This window comes from Camelus dromedarius, chromosome 17 (genome assembly GCF_036321535.1).
Source record: "Camelus dromedarius isolate mCamDro1 chromosome 17, mCamDro1.pat, whole genome shotgun sequence".
NCBI lineage: Eukaryota > Metazoa > Chordata > Mammalia > Artiodactyla > Camelidae > Camelus > Camelus dromedarius.
This window is the reverse complement of record NC_087452.1, coordinates 7,393,006-7,413,314: the sequence shown is the minus strand read 5'-3', so window position 1 is coordinate 7,413,314 and position 20,309 is coordinate 7,393,006. Positions and strand designations below refer to the sequence as shown.

Below are 20,309 nucleotides of genomic sequence, written 5' to 3'. Positions count from 1 at the left end.
TCAGAGGCTGAAAGTTCCAAAAGTCTTATTTAACAGATGTGGGCGCTGAGACCCAAAGAGGTCAAGTTACTTGCCTGAGGGCGAATGGCCACTTAGTCAAGGGACAAAAGTAGAAATTAGGTGTCTTTTGCTCTATGACTGAGCTCTTTCCAAGACATCATGGTACATCAGCTGAAACCTAGGTGTATGCAGAAGTGATGATGTTTGACCGTAGCTCAGAGATGATAATGCAGATTTAAGTAGAGTATTAACTGAGCTTCCTTGATTCTGAATACTTCAATAGTTCCAACTTTAGAAAGGAAAAAAAAATCATTTCCATCAGTGTCTTTTTTTTTTTTTAAACCAAACCAAACAACAGACCCTTTATGGTCAGGAAAAATCTTTGAAGAGTTTTGCTGTTTTAAATGGATGCGATGAGAAATGGAGGCTTCAAGAGAAATTACTGTATCCCTATCAGTATGGAGAGGCTGAAATGTAAAAGGATCTACATTCTCAAAGAGAGGACATCAAAAGAGGTCAAAGACAAAGTGTTTTTGGCTAGACTTTCCTCTGTTTCTTTAAAAGAACATTTGGCTTTTGAACTGTGCAGTTTCAAACTCACAGGTTTTGGAGTTGTCTAAAATCTTTGAAGCTGTAAGAGAGGTTTCTCGGTGCTAAGGACAGGATGCTGTGAGCAAGCCTGCAAGGAAGCAAAGCCAAAGGCTTTCAACTCATCCAGAATAATGGCTCTCATCCTACTCACCTGTGCTTGAAACACTTCCTTGGAAGTCAAGCCAAAAGCAGAGTATCTGAGGAACCCCTGAATTTCATCATAAATGATGAGAAAAGGTCTGCATAGCAACGAGATAACTGTCGCTTTAAGCATGGGCACCTAAATTCTATGTTCATATCTGCAACTACTCGGTATGTGATCTTGACCAAGACACTTTTTCTCTCCAAGTCTCAAGTCCCTGTCTCCAATATAAGGAGATTTTATCAGGTAAGTTACACCTTTTGGGCCAACGCTCAGTGGCAGATAAGTTGTCCCAAACAATATCAAGTCCCAACTACCAGAAATGTACTTTATCTATAAAGACAAAAACAAATAGGTTAAAAGTAAATAGATGGAAAAAGATATAGTATGCAAACACTAATGATGAGAAAATAGGATTACCTACATGAGAGGTAGATATATTAGACTTTGGGTTAAAGTATGTTTCTGTATAAAAAGTAACATATTTCATAATGATAAGAAGGATCAGTTTGTTAAAAGGATATAAAAAAAAAAGATGTATGCACCGAATCACAGAATTTCAAAATAGATCAAAAACTGACAGAACAAAAAGGAGAAATAGATACATTTCTCTCTCAATGATTGATGGATACAGCAGACAGAAAAAGAAAACACTGTTGAACAACATAATAACCAGTTTAACCTAATTGACATGTATAGGACATTACACATTTGGAAGAATACACATTAATTTTTCAACTGCACATGGAGCATTCACCAAAATAGACAGACAGATCATGGCTGAGAATTTTTCACAATTAAGGGGAAAACATGGCCTTGTAGATTCAGGAAGGACAAAGAGTGCTGAGAAAAATCAATGACAAATCTACAGCCAGACATTTTGTAGTAAAACTACAGAATACTGAAGAAAACAAAGGTATTATAAATAGCTGGAAAGAAAAAGAGAAACAGATTACCCAAAAAAGCAGTAATAATTAGAAGGAAGGAAGACTTTTTACACCAAGAATGGTAGCCAGAATACGCTAGAATCATGTGTTCAAAGGTATGAGAGAAAATAACTCTCAATCACCATTATGCCCCCAGCAAAAATATCTCTCAAAAAAAAAAAAAAAAGAGAATGCTATTTTCAGATGAACCAAAACACAGAGTTCACCACAACACACCTTCCTTAAAGCAATTTCTAAAATACATACATTTGGAAAAGCAAGTATTATACCAGAAAGGTCTGAAATGCAGACAATGAAAGGTGAGCAAGGCAGATGGATGAACGTGTGGGTAAAGCCAAACAAGCTCTGACTGTGTAAATTAATAGTGGCTTGGAGTCAAAAAGATACGGGAAATGCAAACACTGAACAACAGAAGTTCATAAGCCACGTGGAGGTGATTGGAATTTAACTCTCCTAAGGTCTCTGCATTGTCCAACAGGGTAGTAAAGACTGTAATTAATTTTAGATTTAAGAAAATTAAGAATACATAGGAAAATGTCAATTTTAAGAACACAAAGAGTTGAGTCCCGGGATCTCACTGATGAGGTTGAAGGCAGAAGAGGGTGGAGGAAATGGGAATTAGAGAGTTTGATTTTTGTGAAAAGATCTGAATCATCCTTTGGGATGGGCAAGTTAACTAGACATTTGAGGTAGGATGACGGTAGCCAGGTGGGCCTGTGGGGTGAGACAGAGATGAGGCTGGGGAGGGTACGATGGGACAATCAGAATCAACGGAATGAAGGGCATGGATATTAACTGACAAGGTGACCCTCCTCCAGATGCTGATACTGTGGATTCCAGAAGATGACATGGAGAGCCTCGGTGGCACTCGATTCTGTCGGGGGCCCTTGGGTTCTATGGAGAATGAAGGACCAGCCAAGAAGCATGACCTCATTCACCCCTTCTCCCTCTGGGATGGCGTCTTTGCTCTATTCCAGTTCCTAAACGCCATAAGCATCATCTCACAGAGCCAGCCAAAGCAAACCAAGGTTTATTTAGGGCACTAATAACAGAGCAGGGACGACTGGCTCTTCCACACCAAATCCCATGTTAACACACATTCACCCTGAATCTAGCACATACTCACCCCAAGTACAGTTAGAGCACAAATCTGAAGCAGTAGTTATTATTTATTTATAATACACAGAAGATTCAGCCACCAAGGTCTTTTTAAAAAGTTGATTAAACATTCTTCACTTAGTATCAGTTTTAAGAAGTTATAAGCAATAAAAATAGCCAACACAGTCATCAAACCTCTACCCTCCAAAGCACTTTAAAGCACAGTAGTTCTAAGCTGCCTTAGGTAATAAAGCTACAAATACAGAAAAAATATGTAAATAACAGGAATTCCATTTTGTTTTGGATATCTGTAAATATTCAGACTCAAGCAAGAAAGCTATGGAGAGAAAAATTCATAATCAGGCAGTCTCAAAAGCTACATTGACTGACAAGCTGAATATTTTAATAGCGAATGAGATACTAGCCTGCTAAACCATTTGCCATTTGCACTCAGTGCCCATCAGATACCGGTGGCATCGTCTGTTGCAAAAACTTCATCAGTGCAGCCAAAGGCCAGAATACTCTTGACTACTGCTGCCTTTTTACAAGAGACCTGATGTAGAAAAGCACAGGTCAGTTCTCATAATGCAATATAAACCCCGGGCAGCACGTGCATCCGCCTACCGCAGGCGCCACGCAAGAGACTAAGGAGGCTCTCTGCAGAGTCCTCCCAGGGCACTTACGGCGTTTCATTGCTCCTTAATCAGCTCTGCCTTATTTTCCTAATCTCAGCATCTACACTCTTCACGAAGTAGCGATTTCCTAAGAACCCCTTATACCAGGTGTTGGCAATCCATGGTACATGGGCCCTTTCTGAGCCACCACGAGTTTTTAGACATAAGTTTTCATTGGAGCCCAGCCGTGATCGTCACTGTCCCCATCATATTGTCTATGGCTCCGTCCGACTTCCTTTCTACAAAGTGAGTAAAGTAGCTGTGACAGAGACCACATGACCCCATCTGCGTAAAATATTTACCACCTGGATGTCCACGGAACTAAGTTTTTCCACCCCTGCCTTACACTCACGGGCTATGAAAATGAGGTAGGAGAGAACTTAACAGCAAAGGGCTAGCCGTGTTCCTCAGCAGTTTTGCATTTTCCTACCAGCCACCCTCACAATGAGCAAAGAGGTTGGACGTGTTATTTGTTAACGCAATGCTGGATGCGAAATGCAATGAGGTAGAATTTAACGCAGCAAATGAGTCACAAGTCATCCAGAGCCCAAGAAAAATGTTATTAAACCATCACAGCACTTTTTAAGTTCAGGAGCTAGCTCAGAATCCTTTCCACACAGTTCTCTGGACAAACCAATAATGGATTGGGATTGGCAGAAAAGATGAAGTATTTTTGCTATCTCTGGTCTAATTAATTCTCATGTTGGTATTTTAAACCATTATCCTTGATCTGCCTGCACAAGTCTGAATTCCACTCTCTTCCATCTACTGGATCTTTAAATTACACTTAGTAAGTCTCTCTTTCCTGAATAACAGTCTTACCAACAATAGAAAAATGTAAGTGTACCTGTGTGTAAAAGCTGAATAAAAAGATTATAGAGTGACTAAAAAGGTTGATAAAGAAGTGCAGGGGATTGTTCTGAAAGCTATGTTTTCAGAACATGATTTCCAGTTATGTTTGCAGATTGCTCATTCGTCTTTGGTCAACAAGAACCCAAGGCAGGGGGTACCAGTGCGGCAACCACTAGAAACTCTAGAAATGTGTGATGCCTCAGTGAAATTCTCCAGCCAGTTCTGAGTCCGCATGGCTGTCTCTTGTGGAGCTTACCTGTCTGAAAATGAAAGCAGCCTCTCGTCTTCCCGAAGCCGGACACAGTGTGGCGACGCCACTGCAGTTCTTTCTGGGGAGCAAGCTGCCCAGAGCAAGCCCAGTGGGCTGGCTGCAGGGTGGGGGGTCGAGGGCAGCCCAGGGGGGCTTCCTGATGACGCCTCTGCAACTCCTTATCCATCCTCTCACTCACTGTCGGTTTCTTCTCCTCCGTCTCTTCCCCATTAGTCTATATCTACGCCCAAGATTCCTCTTTACTGCTTTTGATTCTGAACCAGTTGCTTTCCCTCCCTGAGCCACAGGTCAGGAGGTTGTGAAGGTCAAGACAAGGAAAGCCAGATCTTTAACACCTGAATCTCTAGAAGGAGGAGCCTGGGAGTCTGTGGACTTTAACCACCAAGTGATTCTAATGAGGGGGCATTTGGCAAACAAGCTTTAGTCGAATCACCTGGGTGTTTGTTAAACCGTCTGTTCCCCAGCTCCCTGCTCAAGCCCACTGACACAGGCTCTCTTCATGTCTGCATATTTGGACGCAAGTTATCTGTGCGAGGTCCTTTCAAGAAGCCTTGGTCTTGACACCCACAGTGTAGTCCTTGCTCACCAGGACCAACATCACCTGGAAACTTCCTAAAACTGCAGACGTCCTAGGCCCCACCCCCTCTGGATTGATGCTCCTGTTAGTAAGGTGCCCACATGATCCTCGTCTGCACTGCAGTTTGCAAAGTGCTGATTTAAGTCCAACACTGAACCACAGAACCAAGCTTCTGAAAACTGCTCTGCACTAAAATGTCCAAAACTTGATTTAAAATGTCACCTGACGCAGTGACTCTCTAACTCCAGATGAAAAGAATAATAGTAATGCACAGGAAACTTTAACAAGAGTTGCCTGTCTTTGAAGCTAACACCGGCTTGGCCTGGTGGACTGAGACAGCTCTCACCTCCCACTTTGCCCAAGAGCTCTGAGTACCAGCTGGTCTGGGATGTCATCAGCCATTTGGGTCTTGGCAGTAACAGAGGAATAGGGGAACTGACTTCTCATCGTGGGCCTCGGTCTTCCTGCTTGTAAGAGGAGGATAACAAGGCTCACTACGCAGGTCTGCAGAGAGGGTTAAGACGATGCTCATAAAATGCAAGTAAGTGGGTGGCATCAGGCGGCTTTCTGTTGGTGAAAAGGAGTCAGCAAGCTCTGGGGGGTGGGCAGTAGTCACGGCTCCTGAAATTGTACTTAAGCCTTCACCGGCATGCTTGCCCTGAATCACTGTTGCTCAAGAAGGAAAAAAAGAAAAATACTCGTATCATATTCACATCACACCTGGGAATAGGCATGGGAGAATAAAAGACAGGCGTGATCATGGAAAACATCTTCCCCCGAGAAGCCAGTTTTTCTTTGCAGCTCGTTTTCCTCTCCCTTTGGTGTCCTCATGCCAAACTCTGAAATTCCCTCACATTTACTAAAGCCTGGAATAATAAGGCTCTAACCTAAATCTTAATGGTTGAAGATTTTATTATAAACTTTATAAACATTTCTTGAACTATAAATAGCAGGACTGTTTTTGATCTTCCCTTCAGCTTCCTTGCTTTAAATAAAACATGAACACTGAACTGGAGATACAGCAACGTCTTTCCTTCCGATATTCATTCAAGCATCTATTCCTTGAGCAGGTACTATGTCCCAGGCACTATGCCAAGCTCTGTATATGCATTATTATTTATTTCCTTTAACCCTCATTATAACCCTATGAATTAAGAACGTTTATAGCCTTTCTGTAGAGGAAGAAACTGAACTACACGTAGGTTGAAATCTTGCCAAGATCACGCAGCTAGTAGGTGACAGAGACAGCCATTAAGCCCAAATAGTCTAACTCCAGACCCAATGTTCTTAGCTATCTGGTGGAGCAGCTACTGTGTGCCTGGAACTGAGGCTTTAAAAAGGAATTACTGATACTTTTTGCCCTCAGAGGCTTATGACCTAACAGGAGACTGCAAAGTCTAATGCAAGAATGGTAATCCCTACCACAAGGCACCAGTGACTCTCCCTTGCCCACAGCAGACAGCACTAATTGAGCCTAACCTTCTTTCCACTGCATCTTGACTTGATCACGTTGGACTTAGTCGCAAAGAAACCACTATCAATTGCTTCAAGTTGGCACTGGAGGTGACATTGATTTTCTGTTCTTGCTCCGGCGGAAATGACTCTAACCTTGTTTATCCCTATGACATCTAGATTTGGCCTAAGATAGAGGCAAAAGAGAGTACTGATACTATATGAATTAATAATACTAAAGATTCTTGGCAAACAGACACAAGCCTAGGAAGTAAACATACCACAACAGTCAAGTAGGCAAGAATATTGCTTTCATTTGCCAAGTTTGCCCAGGAAGACAAGCCTTCTACCTTTCCCAAATCATGTCACGCCAGCTCCTAAAGCTCTATAGTTCATGTATGCTATTTGCTTGCATTCTCTCTTTTCAGGAATTAAAGAGAACAGGTTAAAAAAATGCGCCTGAAACTAAGGCTGAAATAAGGATATGCTACAACTGCACTTGATGTCAGAGAGGACAGGCCAACAAGGCAGAAATCTACCATGGTGAACCCATTATAACCCGCCTTCCAACGGTTAATTGAAAATGAGTTAATGCGCAGGTGGGCTGAGCTAAAATTAGCATAAAAGAAAATCATTTTTCTGTTTATATAATTTGCATGCCTTTGTAATCAGCGAAATGACAGATCAGACAAGAGGCCTACCCACTGAGATGCAATCTTTAATCTCTGTCATCTATTAATCATTCCCCTGTAATATAATAAAGCTGCCTCTGTCACGATGGCATTGAATGTAAATAGTTCCAATTACTGGTAATTCTCAACTGTTTTGCAGAAAGAACAGTGTGGTATGATCCATGGGCTTTGCAAGGAAACACAATAATACAAGAAGTTAAATGAATTTTGTAGCTCAGTTGAAACTTTTCTGGAATCTTCCCAGGCTCTCTGTTTACTTTTCTTGGATTATTTCTAAAAGCTGAAGCAACACAGAAGAACACCCTTGGGAGGAAAATATCCTTCAGTTTATAAAGTTCAGGATGATTTTAATAGGCTGGAAGTGAATAAGCAACTTGGGCTGCTAATTTCCCGCAGGCATTTTCCAAGTTTTTACCCATTACAATGTGAGGCCTTTGAATAAAAAGGTTCTGTTTGAATCAAATATTGTTGCTGCTCTTGTGTCACATGAGAGAGAAATAAAAATATCTCCAGCAGTAAAAGGGAGCACAAGAATGAAGCTAATGTCATACCTGCCTAGTATTACAATGTGTTTTCCTCAAAGTTTCCCCCAAATTCCATCAGCATTTAAACCTACTGACACTCTCAGAAAATAAACAGTCACTATCCTTTAAGTGCGTCTTGAAGTGTTGTTCTCCAAAGGGAGATGATTCCTGGGACTCCAGAGAAAAGCTGTCATCCAGATTGGACGGTTCAGATAAGTGTGACAAGAGCAGTCAAAATTCACCAATTTTTCACCAGTGGCAGACATCGCTAATCAATTGTGATTCTCTTTCACACTGAGCCTTGTGGCAGACATCGCTAATCAATTTCAATGCATTTTCCCATGAGCCTTAGGCCTCTGGATAGCCACTGACAATGAATTGAAGTTGAAGTAGGAAGTGAAAGACATTTGCCATTTTTTCTCTCAAATTTAAACTGCTAACCAGAGACAATATATCCCTATTGTTCTGTTTGAACCGTTTATTCATTGGGAAAGGTAGAACATAACCTTCTCAGAAGGAAACCGAGGAGAAGAAAATGCTAGATGGGGTTCCCTAGGTGTCCCCTCTCCTCATGCTCCTACCTGCCCACTACCTCCTCTTTCAGAAATAATAAAACCAATTACAGTCAAGGCAGGGACTCTGAAGTTTGCTACCGATGTGGAGGAATTAAGATAGTCCATAAGATTCTTTAAGCTTTGCTTACCTCTCCCTTATTTGTTGTTTTTGTAACTCTGTCCCAGAAGAAACTATGAATATGGAACTAAACTTTCCACAGTTTGAAATATCTACATTTTGTTCCAACTTCCCATTAAAAATATTTATCATAAATTATTTCAGGGTTTAAAGTAGTGAATCTTTGGGTGGCATATAAATGGTATCATGGCCAAGGATTCAGGTTCTATACCAGAAACACTTCCTCAAAATGAGGAGCCAAAGGTAGACAAAAGCAAAAGAGAGAGGCAAACTAGAAATCCAGATCAGTTATTATGTAAGTCACACCTATCTTTGAGGATCTGTGATACATACCAGGTTGGAGCCCTCAGTTTAGCCTTGAGAAAAATATATATATACATGCTACCACATCATCTCCCAAATCCGAATCCAAGAATGCTCAGTTATCCCTGCAGGGCATGCATGATGAGAGATGACACATCACAGGACCCCAAGGTCTACTTATCCACTCAACTGCATAAAAAGAGAGAATGTAAGATACATGTGGGCTTTTGCCCTTTTGCCACACGTAACCACAAGTCCAAATGGCCGAACAGTTGACATTAATTCTGACCAAATGGATCAGTAAATCTCTTTGCTTTGGGGAGAGACTGGAGTACCTCCTTCTCTGCAATGATTTCATTTTGAAATCTACACCTACACCCCAGATAATCATTGCCCACCACTCAGCCTCTCTGATCTCCTGATTACTTCTAGTGCGTAACACACAACTCAGGATTTCATGATTACTGTGAAGTCTCTGAGTCACACTGATACACTGTTCCCATCTAGCCTGGAGTCTTTCATGGTGGAGGCAATCCTACTTAGGTGTATCCCACAGATATTGTTGATATTACATATTTTGCTTGGTAGGTTTAGGATATTTGCTGGTATGATATGCCAACAAATATGTGATTTATTTAATTATGCCTTGATAAACCAAACTGCGCCAAAGTACTAATTTTTTTTTTAATTTTGCTCTAAATTGATGGAATTTTAAAAGGGAGCATCATGCCAACAATGTCTTCATTTAGAATATCTAAACACAAATGTCAAACCTGTTTTTTAAATTCTAAGACCGTCACTGAGAATTTTTAAATTATGCTAACCTAGAGGAGGTGTTTACCCAAGGGAAATAAGCCATGTGTCTACGGAAGACATGAGTCCACAAATGTTTACAGAAGCTATATTCAGAAGAGCTCAAGTTGGAAACAATCCAAAGCATCAGCAAGAGAACAGATAAACACAGAATACTATGCAGAAGACAGAATGAACTACTAATATATACAGCACAGGTGAATCTAAAGAAAATAAAAATAAGCGTGATGTTGAGAAGAGGAGGCCAGACACAAAAGAACAGATGCTGGATGATTATATTTCAGGAGAACCTAGAACATGCAAAACTAGTCTCCAGTAAGCAAAAGCAGATTAGTGATTATCTTCAGCAGAGAATGGAAGGGATTACTGCAAAGGACCTCACAGAGCATTTGCAGGCAATGGAGATGCCTCATATTTCATTGTCGTGGTGGTTACATGAATGTATACATTTGTCAACACTTATTGTCCTACATATTCAAATTTGTACATTTGTATGAATGTGAATTATGCCTCAACAATGTTGATTTGAAAAACCATGCTAATCGCAGGAAAAAGAAGAGCCTCAAGTCACAAATGTTTGCAGACCTACCAAAAAGAATGGAACTACATTTTGTAACAAATGTGCCTCATCTGGGAGTAGAAACCCCTCTTTCTCTACTGGAATCACATTCAGAGGGGTTGACTGATAGGCCCAGGTGTAACGACAATTGTTTTTAATTTGTCTCCAGTGTGATTCTCTCTGCCATCTCAAAAACAGAAAGAAGCTGATAAAAGCTTTCAAATGGGTACACAGTCTGCAATCACACTGAGGTTTACAATCCTCTGAGTTATTGTGATACACTGGCAACTTTAGGGCTTTTGACAAGTGGAAGCCAATAATTCCATCTCTGTTCTCTGGGAAAATGAGAGCTCTTAGAGCACCTTTGGGAGGTGACAAGAATGGCCTTTGAGTTTACCTTATTTTGACTGCAGTTTTATTTGGGAGAGGGGAGAATGACTCCATGCAGCAACCAAGATGCAAACCAGGAACTTTAGCCCTATGCATCAGAGTCCAGAGAAAGCAAACTGGAGAAACACTGCGTAGCTCATTCATCCCTGTAGAACTGGAGTGTGATTTTATGTAGAGGAGCCCATGCTCATAGAGAGCTCTGTACGTGTTGGTAAAAAATTGAATGGAAAGCCTTTCAAGGACATAATCTAGAAAGAAGCTCATTCATGTCTGCATTTTTTTAAAAAAGTCACTTTGGCTCTGTGTGAAATAGAAGCTGGAGAAGAACAAGAGCAGATACTGGGGAGACCAGGTGGAGGCTGCTGCCACAGTCCCATGGTGGCGGTGGTGTGGAACAGGTGGTAGCAGTCGGGTGGAAAGATATAAAGTAGAAATGACAAGACAACGAACTGAATGAGTCAGGGAGGTGAAGAAAAGGGAAGCGTTAAGGATGATGCCGAAATTTATAGCTTGAGTAAATGGCTGGATGACAATGTTATTTCCTGAAATGCAGGACAAGAGAAGAAACAAAGTTGGTGATTATGAAACTTATTCATTCCAATGAAAATTAATTAATCTGACTCTATATGTGATATACTTAAAAAAAAAACAAGAATGATGCAACTCAATATAATAGTCTATCCTAAAGACATTAATTCCAATAGTAATAACACTTAACCCTATTGATTTCGAGTGCAGTGCGAGGCTTTGCACATTCACTATGTCATTTTCAATTTCATAAACAGCTCTCTGACGTGGGTATTAGCATCCTTATTTTACAGATGAGCTAACAGAGACACAGAACAATTAATTACCTATAGTGACAATACTAATGTTCACCAATTTCCAGTTCCCTTCTCATCAGGTACTCAGAGGATTACAATCCCAGGCCCACTTGAAGGAAAATGTAACAATGCGACTTCCTCTGGCCAGTGGAACATGAGTGGAAGTATGTAAGAGCCTTTGTGTGCGCCCCCTTGCTCTCATCTTTTGCTGAGTAGACCTAACAGGCCGTGTGTTCAGGTTGTATAGCTCCAAGCTGATGTAGCCCCTGTGAGATCCCTCAGTAAAGACAATGAAGACCTGAGTATCCCCTCCTACTCTCCACTCTTGACCGATGTTGGACATGGAACAGGAATGAGAAATGAAACACTGCTGTGTTAAGGCACTAAGACTTAAGGGGTACTCCTTACTGCAATATAACCTGACTTAGTGTGACCTACGCAAGTTTCACACATTCAGTAAATGGCTGTTTGTACTGGAAAGCAGGACCTTTAACCACCACAATATGTTTACAATAGAAATTAACTAAAAAATGATGTAGTTTATTAACAGATCAGAGGCTTGGTAAAGGAGATGAAGATGAGGCACAGAGTGGAGTACCTGCGGCCTGCACGCTGCAGATCTTCCCTTACGGAAGACATCCTTTCTTACCTGCACTGTCTTCATCCACGTGCATTGGACTTCTTGGCTCATTCATGGAAAGCCCAACTATTCAATTCAAATGGGTCAAATGAACCTGTGAATAAAATTAATGTCTCCAGTCACTCACTTGAGATCTAGATCAAGAGAGAAAGTCTAGTTGCCAAAGGATAATTTGCCCAAATATACCCAATTTGGTCACTGCAATTTTTTTTTTTTTGGCAGGACCACTGTAATTTTTAAGACTTTAATTTTTAGGGCAGTTTTGGGTTCACAGCAAAATTGAAGGGAAAGTACAGAGATTTCCTATATAGCCTTGAATCCACACACACAGAGCCTTCTCCATCATCAGCATCCCTAACCAGTGAGTACATTTGTTACACATGTTGAACCTACATTGACACATCATAACCATCCAAAGCCCATAGTTTACATGAGGGATCACTCTTGGTGTTCTACCTTCTAAGGGTTTGGCCAAAAGTATAATGACATGTATTCATCATTACAGCATCATAAAGAGTATTTTCATTTCAGAGTATTCTCACTGCCCTAAAAATCCTCTGTTCTTGACTTGCTCATTCCTCCTGACCTAAGTCCTGGCAACCACTCATCTTTTTACTGATGCCATAGTTTTGATTTTTCTAGAAAATACTATAGTTGAAATCATATAGTCTGTAGCCTCTTTAGATTGGTTTCTTTCACTTAGTAATACGCACTTAAGACTCCTTCCTGTCTTTTTACGGCTTGATTGCTCATTTATTTTTAGTGCTGGATAATATTCCAGTTTATCCATCCACCTACTAAAAGGCATCTTGTTTGCTTCTAATTTTTGGCAATTATGAATAAAGCTTCTATAAACATCTGGGTGCAGATTTTTGTGTAGTCATACGTTTTCAACTCCTTTGGGTAAATACTAAGGAATACGGTTGCTGGACTGTATGGTAAGAAACGAGTAAACTGTCTTTGGAAGTAGCTGTACCATTTTGCATGAGCAATGAATGAGACTTCCTGTGGCTCCACATCCCTGCCAGCTTTTGGTGTTGTCAGTGTGCTCACTATAATTCTGTAAAAATTAACAACAGATTTAACAGTTGTAACAAAAAAAATGCTCAACTTTGGCTATTAAATACATTATTTAGAAAAATACATGTTGTCATTTGTAACTAAAATCTCTGTTGATACAGCAATTTTCATTTAATCCTAATTTTTATATGATATATTTTGGCTAATTCTAATTTATTCATATACTTTTGAATTTAAATTAAAATTTACAATTAACTTTTGACAAATTGGCTTTCAGGGAACTAGTCTTGGCAAAATGGCATTTGAAGAATTAATTGTCAGAAAGTTGTCATTTGCTTCTGAAGGAATCCCGAACCTCAGAAATAGAAGCGATTCATTAATTTAGCTAAAGCTGCAGTGACCAAGGTGCATATAATATGGACAAAATAGATACTTTTGTTTTTTGTTTTTGTCCTCTGGCATCCTTTCCCTCTTTTCTGATAATAGAATATTCAGTGGTTTAGGTGGAAGTAACTCCTCCCATCACTGGCCACAGGGGTGAAGATGATAACTTCTAGCCAGTCAACTATTACACTTCCAATTCCAAATACTTTATTCATCATTCATTTGTGAATGACAAAATCTCAACTGAAAGTAGCCTAAACAAAAGGGACATTTACTGGCTCACAAACCTGAGAGCTCAAGGGAATGTCTAAATCCAGATTTTGCTAAATCTGGAAGCTCCTTTCTCTGCTTGTCTTCCTTCTGAAAATGACCCGTGAATCTGGAGGTATCCACAATAAGGCTGGTCCCTCAGGGCTCCCAGGCATCATCTTTCCTGCTTCATAGCCTGCATAAGATTAGTAGTAACAAGACCCACCAAAAAGGATTGAAGAGTTCAAAAAAGGAAAGCAAGCTTAATGAGTATTCTAGGCCCTGTGCTCTCATCTGTAAACTTGAAGGAAAATAAAACAAACAACAACAAACTCTTAAGTATGAGATGACAGACATCTTTACAAAACAAGTTATAAGCAAGATAGAAGCCTTTTTTATTGAAGAAAAAGGAACTTCTCTTAGGAGTGCCTGTGACAAATTCTCATCTTCTGCCAAATATTCCTGATGAACTGGGCACTGGGGTCACATTTGGCAACTGGACAAATGCCTCTGATACCCTATTTTCCTTTCTTAATGTCTGAGTTTTGTTTTACAAACCTGTTGAGAAGGGGGAGAGTTCACCCTATGTAACTACTGTGCTGCCAATAAGTGAGTTGGGAGTAGTTCAACAAATATCAAGTAACTAGGAACAAAGAGAAAATCAAGACATGTATGGAATATGCCTAGTGAGTGCCAGGCAATATGCCAGGCAGTGGGAATCAGATGATGGACAAGGTGGGTAAGGTGGAAAAGTTCCTCCATACTGTCCGTACCAACAGTATGGAGGTTCCTTAAAAAACTAAAAACAGACTTATCATATGATCCAGTAATCCCACTCTTGGGCATATACCCGAAGAAAAATATAATTCAAAAAGACATATGCCCCCCAGTACTCATAGCAGCACCATTTACGGTAGCGAAAACATGGAAACAACCTAAATGTCCATCAACAGATGACTGGATAAATAAGATGTGGTGTATATATATATATATATACACACACACACATATATATTTATATACATACATACATATATATATACACACACGTACATACATACATACAATGGAACACTACTCAGCCATAAAAAGAATAAAATAATGCCATTTGCAGCAACATGGAGGGAACTGGAGATTGTCATTCTAAGCCAGAAAGAGAAAGAAAAATGCCATATGATATCATTATATGTGGAATCGGAAAAAAAAGACACAAATGAACTACTTATTATTTATACCTTAGATGACTGATTTCTTGAATATGTGTGAGTACATTTGACTGTCCTTTATGATTGGATTACGGCATTCTGTTGATTCTTAAAAAAAAAAAAAGATGGAAAAGTTCTACACCCTGAAAAACCTATAGCAATTGTGTTTTTAAAAAAGCTCTAAATGCAGTGAGAGGGTACTAAAGATGCAAAAAGTAGAGTCATCAGATTTTTTTTTAATTGAGGTATAGCTGATAATACAATATTATATAAGTTTCAGGTGTACAACATAATGATTCACAATTTTTAAAGATTACACTAGATTTGTAGTTATTATAAAATATCAGCTATATTCCCTGTGCTGCAGAATATATCCTTGTAGCTTATGAAGAGTGATTTGTCCCTCTTAATCCCATTCCCCTATCTTGCCCCTTCTCCCTTTGCTTTTCCCAGGGGAACCCCTAGTTTGTTCTCTGTGAGTCTGTTCCCTCTTTGTTCTATTTACTAGGTTGTTGTATTTTTTAGATTCCACATATAAGTGATAACATACAGTATTTGTCTTTCTCTGACTTCTTTCACTTAGCATAATACCCTCCAGGGTCATCCATGTTGTTGCAAATGGCATTATTTCATTCTTTTTTATGGCTGATCAGTATTCCATTGTGTATACATATCACATCTTCTTTACCCATGTATATGCTGATGGACACTTAGGTTGCTTCTACACCTTGGCAATTGTAAATAATGCTGCTACGAACATTGGGATGCATTCATCTTTTCAAATTAGTGTTTTAATTTTTTTTAGAGATATATAGAGTCATCAGATCTTGTCAGGGGTCATTATAGAAGGCTTCCCAGAAGAAGCAATAGCAGAAAGGATGGCTGGAAGCTAGCCAGTGGGAGGAAAGTACAGGAAGCTGATGCAGAGGGACCCAGAGCAGAGGACCCAGAGAGAAACAGAAGCATATACCAGGTTCATTGGCAAGATTGTTTGGCTCTGTTGAAGAACTGAGCGAGTATGACAGCATCCTCAAAGGTGAGTGAGCAGCAGGAAGTGGGGAGAGGAGCCTGGGGCCAGACTCTGAGGGATTTTCAAAGTTACAATAAGAACTTTAGACTTTATCCCAACACTGTTAGGATGGTGCTGATGGTTTTTAGCAAGGGAGCACTCACTATATTCAGATTGTACCTTTCAAAGACGGCCTTGTTACTCTGTGGGAAGCAGCTCAGGTGAGGGTAGGGGTGGAGGAAGGTCAGTTATACACTAAAGCAGGCTTGAAATGCATGTTGAAAGCATGTAATTTCTTCCAATGTCTTCAAAGTTAATGAAAAGTGTGCATTTTGTCATACCATATATCCTTGTTTGTTTAAGTATTTTTAAAATATTCTCAATTATTTACTATGGTTAACCTCATTAATTAAATAACAGATATGACATTTTCTCCTAGTTAGCAGAATTGGAATTTTGTTCAAAATGGCAATGTGACAAGCCCCAAATACAGAATCATAACTAGTCTAAGCCAACTGAGATAATTTTTATTTCTAATGTGTCATTATCCCTACAAGTAGGGATGAAATCCTGTCCGATTCTGGGAGTCAAGTGAAGTCTTTAGGAAAAGAATCTTGGAAAGCTTTTTCCTCCCCTATAAAGGAAATAGAGGCAGCTGACACTGCTTGGCTAGTGCACACCCTTGGTCCCCGGAAGTACAGCAGCCCCACTGCAACAGCAACAGGGCAAGAAATAGGACAAAAGCTGACATGCAACGGATGGCTGACGGATGGCTTCTCGGGATGAAAAGAGAAATTGTTAAGACTCCCCAAAAGCACCAAATGTCTAATGCCAGGGATTTTATTTAAGTAAATTACATTCCTAATTGTTTACATCACTGTTTCTTTTACTTGCAGCCAATTGTATTCCTAAATGATTTACTAACCCTCAAGTAGAAGAAATGTTTCACTAAAATATCTCCAACTTTATCATAAGGTTGCAGGCAATACCAAGCACTCCAGGCCAGGACTCCAGGGAACACGGACACCTGATCCAGAGAAGCATAGCCTTGGGCTAACGCCACGGTTTTCATATCACTTCATTCTTGCATTTGAGTCCAGAATTCTTTTCTTTGCTTAGTTTCAACAAAGTTGCAGTTTAGGCTCTAAAGACCAATAAAATTCTTTTATCCTGTGTTTGTCTTGGCCCTCTGGTTTGGAAATGGCCATGACACTCTCTTAGACACAAAGTGCTTTTAAACTGAAGATAAGAGGTAGTAAATCAGCACACAGAATATTTATTATTTTCAGATTTTTTCCATTTGTTTCCTTTGGGGCTAATGTACTTTTGTTCAAGAGCCTCTGAGTTGCCTGATGCATCAGCTTCCACTAAAAAGTTATGTAAGAAAAGACAAAGAGATAGATGTCGTCTCAGCCTGACCCCCCCCCCCTCACAGTGTTGACAAGAGAACAGTGCACTTTCAGGTAGTGGATGGTCCAAAAGACAGCAGGGAAGATGGGTCTTCTCCTGCACCTCTTCAATTAGAACCATCTTCCACTGCCCAGCAGCCCCAAGGGTATGTGTCAGTTGCATGGCCCGGGTATGATTCTTTGATAGCTATTTATGAGCAAATAGTGCATTTTGCCAGACTCGAGACAATTCATCTATTTCTCTAGTAGTTAATGACAGAAGTATGGCCATTAGGAGAAAAGAGGCCACTGTGTGATAAATGCAGAAACGCTCTGGCTTCATGTGATTTATTAATAGATGAATGTGAGAGGGAATATAAAAACTATTCCATTAATTTCATTTCCATTTTTGTGGTTATGTGGGCTTAGCTGCCTTGAAAATTATCTCCTCATTCTCTCAGGAGAGAGATATGCAAAACTACAAAATGGCTGGATGTGTTTTAGCATAAGCGATGGAATCATCCTTATGAAGCAAGCTCTCTTAGCTTCCCCAGCCCCAACTCCTATAATGATTTTTGGGCAGTGAAACATAAGTGTTTGGGGCCTTCTCTAATTCTATATATTCCCAGTCTAATAACAGTGTCATTATCCCGTCCCACTAATTATACCTAGGTTATCACTTCATTCATTCATATTTAAGTCCATCTGGTCCTTGAAGGAGCTCAGTAATGTCTATACATGACAACAGTAATATCCTGGTTATGTTTTCATATCAGGAAAGCTCTTTTTAATGACTTCACTGAATTTCAACACCCAAAATTTATAAACTAGACATTTAGAATTCATTTTAAATTTATGTCAATTTTACCAATTCCCAAAGCTGCCTTTCAAGCCAGAAATTCCCAGTCACATCACAAGTTCTCACTCTATTTCAGCATGACTGGCATAGAAGCACTCTGTACTAAGCAAAAAGGTAATAATATCAGCTTAAATTGATTGGTTTCTTGCTATAAGCCCAGCACTGTTTCAAGATTTCTACAGACACCTCACCATCTGCACAACTCTTTGTGGTAGAGATGATTATTAGTGTCTCCAATATGCAGAAAATAATAACCAAGAGTTTAAGTTGCCTAAGACCATCCATCTGGTAAGCGGTGGAGCCTTGATCCGGACTCAGGTGTTTAGACCCAGAGTCTGGGCTTTCAACAGCAATACTGTGCCGCCTCAGGTATTTTCAAGAAAAGCTATGTCTTGAAATCCATTAATTATTAACCCTGTATTTTCTGTGGCGATTTTGAAGAACAGATGGAATTAGTAGTGGAGCAGATAATTTTGGTGATAAGCCCAGCATCTTTTTTTTTTTTTTGCCTTTCAAAATAATTATTTTGTTCAGGGATCCACTCTGCTCCCATGACTGTAATTCCATCTTCATCTCCAGAAGTGATCCTTGATTAGTCTAAGCAAACTGTAGTCCTCCTGTTCTCCTTGACAGTGACCGGATTTCAAACTTGAGCCAGTCTGCTCTGGAAATTCTTCTGGTAATCATCATTGGTCCGGGTGGGCTGAGTATGTAAGGCCGTCTAATAAGACTGAAGAACATTTATCCTATAGTTAAGGAGATGGATTATCTCTCTCCTACTAAAACAAAGCAGAACCTTGACCAGCTTACGACCATGAAGACAGCCAAGCTAAGAACAAACTGATATAGAGGAAGAAGGAGTCAAGAGGACAGCATGGAAACAGCCAAATCCCTCATCACTGAAGCCTGATCACACACCTCTTTCCAGGAGATAAATTTCCTTTCAACTTAAGTCAACCTGAGTCATAATTTCTTTATAGCTGAATGCATCCTGACAACACAGATAGCCACTCGGTGTGATTTCAGGGGCACTGAATGGCAGGCTGCACCCACATATCTCACCCGCCTTCTGCTGCAGCACCTAAAGTTCCTATAACTACAGTCACTCCTGTAATAATGCTTGATTGTCAGCACTGTCAAAGTACACTTTATTTGAGGGGAATACTGAAGTGCATCAGGTTCAAATGCTAGTTTACGTTCACCTGGTCCTGCTTGCACCCCACCTCCCACATTCTCCAACCTCACTGCACCCCATCTCTCCCTGACACCTGCACTCCTGCCATAGAGCCTTTCTCTCAGGCCTTCCAACTTCCCGTGCTCTCCTCTGCCTCAGGCCCTTTGCTGCTACCACCGCTCCCCTCTACACATACACACATGCACACACACAGGCATACACACACACACACACACACACACACACACACACACACACACACACACACACACATACACACCCTTGGTTGTTCTGAGCTCAGCTTAGTTAACATTCTGCAGGGAAACCTTTCTCTGGTCTCTCTTGTGTAGATCTGGTCTCCCTGTGAACCAATCCCTGGGCGACACTGTGGCAGAGACCGTGAGTTGTTTCCCTGTATCTATGCTTTCTTTCTTACTCCAAAGTAGAACCCCAGATTTTCAGCTGAGCACACAGCTCAGCAAAATACAGACTACATGTTCTGCCTCCTTTTCTTCTGGAGGTGGCCACAGCTCGAATGTTACAGCCGATGCTGCTGGGGCCTGGTCCACGTCCCTTCAGCAGCCACCATTCCAGTACATTCTAACTTCATCTTACCGCAGCCACTGGATACTCACTGCCTTGGGGGCATGTGCCTGGCTGGCTGGAAATTCTGGGGAGTTGTAAGTCAGAAGCAGCCTTAAGTCCATAAAAGACTGGCACAGGAGTATAAACAGCTCGGTCTCCTCCCCTGGTGGGCGGTGTACCTCTGAAGCGTGTTCTGTATTATCTCTTAGAGTCCCCGGTGGGTTAAGCCTCAGTGGTCCACAGTGGTGATCTGTTCTACAACATGGTCATCATTAGCTTCCTTCCCTTACTACCCACAACCCTGACAATTCTTCCTGGGATTATCTCCCAAATAAACGACTTATACTTAAGCCCTTGACTCAAGATTTGTGTTTAGAGAAACCCAGCCTAAGAC

The 20,309-nt window shown here is 40.5% G+C and overlaps 1 long non-coding RNA gene across 1 annotated transcript in view; it reads right to left on the bottom strand.

The window, feature by feature from the left end:
• Positions 1 to 20,309, bottom strand: part of LOC135323334 (uncharacterized) — a 669,673-nt gene that overhangs the window by 256,804 nt on the left and 392,560 nt on the right. The window contains exon 3 of the long non-coding RNA XR_010384786.1: positions 12,052 to 12,136. This is a non-coding gene — a long non-coding RNA (uncharacterized LOC135323334). The remainder of the gene's footprint in view (positions 1 to 12,051; positions 12,137 to 20,309) is intronic.